A 6,000-nucleotide genomic window follows, 5' to 3' on the forward strand; every position below is an offset into this window, starting at 1 on the left:
TAAATTCATTTCATGTACTGAAATTCCATTCTTGTATGTGACTTTTTCGGGTTGATTCACTAAATTCTTTTCATGCAGGGAGATGAAATTGTTCTGAGAAGTTTGAGAGTACATGCAATGGGGAAGCTCCAACGGGAGTCGAGGATGACTTCTTAGATGCTCCCCTATATTCTTATTGAGATAATTCCGGAATGGGCAGCCGAAATAGGCCACTACCTAGCAAATGGGTTGCCTCTGGACAAAGCCCTCAAGAGGAACAGGGCCCGCAAACTCATCATGGATGTAGCACCATATCAGCTAATTGTAGGCCAACTATACTGCATGGGCAAGGATGGCATCATGTGCAGGTGCATGTGCGAGCGCGAATATATCAATGTGCTTGAAGAGGTCCATTTTAGGATAGCAGGTGCCTAGCAGGCGATCACTTTGCCACTGACGTTACAAGACGTAAAGTATTACAGGCAGTTTGGTGGACCACTCTCTTTGGAGATGTAGTTGAGTTTATCAAGTGATGTGATCCCTGCTAAAGAGTGCAAATCCCACATAAAGCGGACATGATGCCCCTAACGAGAATACTAACCAATCAGCACTTTGAGGGGCATAGATTTTATTGGCTCGATAAGCCTAGTCACTAAAGGAATAGGGGCAAGGTACATTATCGTGGCCATAGATTATTTCACCAAATGGGTGTGGAGGGGTAAGCCACAAGAAAAGCCAATGCGCGGTCCACAATTAAGTTTTTATACGAACAGGTCATCACACGGTTTGGGTGCCCCTTAGAATTGATTAGTGACCAAGGAACTCATTTCCTCGATGAAACTATAGCGATCCTGACTAGTGAATTCATGATCATACATAGAAAGTCGATGCCATACTACCCCAGGGCAAACGGCCTGTGTTAACCCTATGGCAACAAGGGCCACACGTGCAGTCTAGGACAATAACTATGAGAGCATTGTGTGTGTAGAGTAGCAACAAAGCTCTGTTTGTAATATCTTGAGCGTGAAAGATGGTATGATGAATCTTAAAGGATGAGGATAGCCAAAATCCTCTCTAAAAAAGATCCAATCATACTTGCAAAATTAGGATCTAGAGAAAGAAAGATTAAATCTAGAGAGAGAAATACTAAAAGCCTACACTTTTTGAGGTCCCTCCACTTTGTGTAGAGACCCAAAAGGTCCCCCCACCTTGTGCAGAGACCCAAAAGGTCCTCCCACTTTGTGTAGAGACTCAAAGGTCCCCCCACTTTGTGTAGAGACCCAAAAGGTCCCCCCCAAAAGTGGAGGGACTCTTGTCCAAAAGGTCTCCTACAAAAGAGGTCCCACCACGGAGGTACCTACAGATTGTGTAGAGACCAACATGTGTAAATACCTCTCAATGGAATGAAGCTCCCACTCTTTGGGGTTCAGTGTTCAAGCTCACTGTTGTGTTCATGCAATTAATCTCCATTGTGTCCATGCTCTCTTACACTATCGTGTTCTAGCATGCCCTTAACCTTGCACTCTCTACCCTTGTACTCCCTCCTTCTCCTCCTCCTCCTCCTCCTCCTCCCTCATCCTCCTCCTCCATCTCCTCCTCGTCCCTCCTCCTCCTCGTTCCTCCTCCTCCTCCTCCTTCCTCCTCGTCCTCCTCCTATCTCCTCCTCCTTCCTCCTCCTTCATCCTCCTCCTCCTTCTCCTCCTCCCTCCTCTTCCTCCTCCTCCCTCCCTCCTCCTCCACTCTCCTCTCTCTTCCTTCTCCTTTCTTGTCCCTCCTCCTCAACCCTTACCCCTCGAATTTGCGAAGGAGACTAGCTCTCCACTCCTCAACCTTTGACTCCTCCTAAACGCTGCAACCCCCCTTTAAACGCTTGAACTCCTGTGGAGGCAAGAGCCTCCATCAATTGTTATGGTCAATCTCTCTTTCTCATTTACACGCACATGAGTTCTACTTTCCATGCTTTAGCCTACACCTCTCACTAGAACACGACCCGAGGACATATGCTACACTTGTGAACAACTATGCTACAATGAGCAACACACGACTATAGGTGACCAACACCCTTGAAACTTGCACTTGGGAGAAATAGTGAACATTTTGGTGCCACTGTCAGGGAGGTTGGTGCCTGAAGCAAAAGCGGAGCACGTATTTGCATGTGTGAAAAAGAACCCCCTTCAAAAAACCATTCAAGATACATCCCTCAAGGCAAAGGAGTGAAAAAATGCTTCCAAAAAGTGTAAGGATAATGTTGACTTACAAAATCACATTAATACACTAAACACCCAAAATTAACCCTTAATCCCCTCACATCCTATAAAAGCAACACCAACCCCCCTCACTTCTTTCCCCACACTTTTGCAAGCCACTTCCTTCTCCAAATTCCGTTAAGCCTCCATATTTTCCGTCTATCTCTATTTTCTATCCTCCAACTTCCGTCCACCATTTCCACCACCACCACCACCACCACCACCACTTTTTCTGTCAACCCCCCGTCCACCCCCACTTTTCCAGTCACCCCCCCTTCCATCTCCATCTCCACCTCCCATCATCTTTCTCCCCACCACCTCCACTTTTTCCGTCCATCCCCCATCTCCCCCACTCAAGGTAACCATCCTTTTCCCCTCCACCATCTCTCTACCTCTCTCTACATCCCCATCACCCTCCACTCCACTATCTCTCTACCTCTCTCTACACCCCCATCTCCCCTTTTCCCCCTCCACCTCCCCTTCCCCCCCCTCCACCTCCACCCACCCTCCCCCCCCCTCCCTCTACCACCACCACCACCTTCCACCCACCCACCCCCCTTCCCCTTCCCCCTCCACCTCCAACCACCCCCCACCCCCCTTCCCCCCATCCACCTCCACCTACCCACCCACCCCTTTTCCCACCCCCATCCACCTCCACTCCCCCTCCCTTCCCCCCCCCCCCAAGTCACCTCCCGCCCCCCCCTCCACCTTCCACCCCCCCCTCCACCCCCCCATCTCCTCCACCTTTCCCCCCCCATCCTCCTCAACCCCCCCCCCCTCGCTTCCCCCTCTCTAGCACTCTAACTAAAAGGCCCTTGGGGCCTTGGCTGCCCATGGGCGGCTAGTCTGCTAACCAAGCGGCGCCTGCCAACCCAACGGTGCTCGCTCGGAGCCCACCAACGTGGCGCCCTCAACCTCTAGGCCTCCACAATGCCTCCCTCCTGGGTCTCCTCCCCTCCATAACACCTCCAGCCCCCCCTCCCTCCTTTTGCAACCCTCCCCCCTCTTGCATCTCCACCACCCACCTCCCTCCCACCACCTCAGCCACCGCCCGCTGCCCCCCACCCCCCCTTCTCAAAAAAAAAAAGAGGAGATGAGAGAACTAACCCTAGAAAATTAACTTGTTAGGTTAGTGTAACCTAGGTTAGGCTAGATGACCATAGGCTAGGTTAGCTTGAGGTTAGATTAAAGCTAACTATGGATCAATTAGTAACTAACTATGGTTAGTTGGACTAACTACAGTCACACTAACTGGATAGCTAGATTAACTAGGTTAGGCTAAAGACCATTTAAAGTAATTGTCTCTCAATAACTAGCAGTTAGCTCACAACTCTAGTTAGGCCTAAGGTCTAGGTCCATTCACACTTGGACCTAAAGACCAAAGGGCCCCTAAATTCCCCTAACTTTAAAGGTTCATAACTTCCTTATTTGGGACCCGAATTGGACCTGAATTGAGCCACGGATTCACACACGAAACCGCCATGCCATGGGGAATTTTTCCACACCATTCCACACCATTTAGGCATCCATAATACTTGCCAATTTGCACCCTCGTGTGGGCCCCTTTTTTGTGCAATTTCGCTCATAAGATTCTATTGTGACTTCCAATTGACAATCCATCTGCACCGACACATTTTCCCACTCACATGGGATAATCCTAGGCACATTTTTAACACGATGGTCCCCACTACACTAATGCATCTCTAACCCCCCTAACATTTTTTACTCCTTCTTTGGGAGCTCATATCTTGGCCGTTTGAAGACCAAATCACACCCAGTCTAACGCCAAGTCTCAGTCACACAGTGTCCAATCTCAGACGATAATTTTCAAGTCTTTTTACCATCATTTTTAATATTCGTAGTTGCCATTACGTAGGCACTGATTTTGACTCGTCGATTGCATATTTTTTGCCATTATCGGGCTAGGAAGGTCGAAATCAATTGCAAATTTCAAAGTCAAATGCACTCACTTAAAGGATACACTTAAGCATTATGTATGCACCTGAGATCTGAACGAAGACTAGCACCTGCATACTTTCACGAGCTTTCTTTAGCCCTCAATGCTCTCCAAGAATTCAACCTCTCACCATCAACAAGCAGCATGGTGGACCTAACAGTTGAAGAAGAAATAGGTAATGATGATCTGCATCCTACAGATCACCTTGGAGAACAATGCAACCACAACCACAACAACAATGGCAGATGACACTTTGGTAAATTGGAAATGCCAAAGTATAATGGATGAGGGGATCCTGCTAGGTTCCTTCAACTCTTTGATGCAGCATGTTGTGCTAGAGGTGATCAATCAAATGAAACCAAAGCCACTTGGTTCTCGATGGGCCTAACCAATGAGGCTTCAGAATGGTACCTCAGCTTTCTTGTAGAGGAAAGAGCCACATGGGCACTGCTATCTGAGCAGTTCAAAAGAAGATTCCAAATAGAATGGTTGCAAGATGACCCTACATTACAACTAGGCAATATAGATATGCGCAAGAAAGAAAAGGTCAAAACATACTTAGGAAGAATGAAAAGATTAATAGCAAAGTGTGATCCCCATCTGGACGACAAGTACCTCATAGCATGGTTCATTTCTGGCGTGAAAAAATCCATTCACAAGGACATGAAAAAAGTTAGCAGCTATGCACATTTCAGTGATGCTCATGAAGTTGCAATTGACATTGAGGATGGCATGACTGACTCTGACAGCGACAATGATGGCTATAAATCAAGTCGACGCGACAAGAAATCTTCAAAGAAGGGAAGCACTTCCAACAAAGATCACACCACCAAGGATAGAGTGGAAGCCATGGCCCTAAGAGTAAAAGATGAAATGATGCAGGCCATCGAGCAAAAGCTGCATGTCTCTCAACCACCACAATACCCACGGAGAGAAAATGTTTCATGCCCACACTGTATGGCCAACCATATAGCCAATGAATGCCCAATCTTGAGGAACAGACTAAACCCACTAGAAGTGGCTCAGCCCCCATAGTTATGGTGTCCCATTTGCAATGTTGCAGAGCATGATGTAAATACTTGTTTCTACAATATGAGGGTAGCACAACCTCGACCCCAACAATACCAAGAGCCGCCAATCCCAGTGTACAGACAACCGGCACTGGGACCTAATGCACAAGTGCTACGTCTCAACCCACTCCCAGTGAGAACACAAGTGCCTCAACTAATGAGGAATCCCAATCCTTCACAATATCAATGGGCTCCCCCAATCTTGCTTTGGTAGTTTCGGTGCAACAACTCCAACCTAAAGAGCTAGAATCTCACTATGAGTATGAAACAAAATACCCTATGTACTACATGGATGGTGCCAAAGGACTCATCTCGGTGTATGCTAATAAAGTAAGGCCCACCACATATCGAACACCCATCAAGTGTTTTGGTTATGGAGAAAACCACCGTATAGCAGTAGAATGCCCACACAAGGGTAACCCCATTACATTCCAACCTATGTGCAAGGAACGCAGAGTTAGGCATGCTTGCATGGATTGCCCACTAAGATTAAAGCCTCAACCAACCACAGGAGTAAAACTTGATGTACCCTTGGGGATGATAAGTGTGGAAAATCATAGTGTGGCAACACAAAGTGTGGCATTGCAACCAGTCTTGATCATAACAAGACACCAGATTAAAGCGGCATGACAAAAACTCCTTTTCTCTCAAAAAGTAAGAGCCCTCTGGCAAAACAAGCCAGACCAATCCCACAACACAGTGAGACCATGCCTAGCACATCCATGGAAAGTGCCACCCAAGGAACCAA

This window comes from Dipteris shenzhenensis, chromosome 14 (genome assembly GCF_047967505.1).
Source record: "Dipteris shenzhenensis isolate YYH24624 ecotype China chromosome 14, Dip_SZ_1.0, whole genome shotgun sequence".
Lineage (NCBI taxonomy): Eukaryota > Viridiplantae > Streptophyta > Polypodiopsida > Gleicheniales > Dipteridaceae > Dipteris > Dipteris shenzhenensis.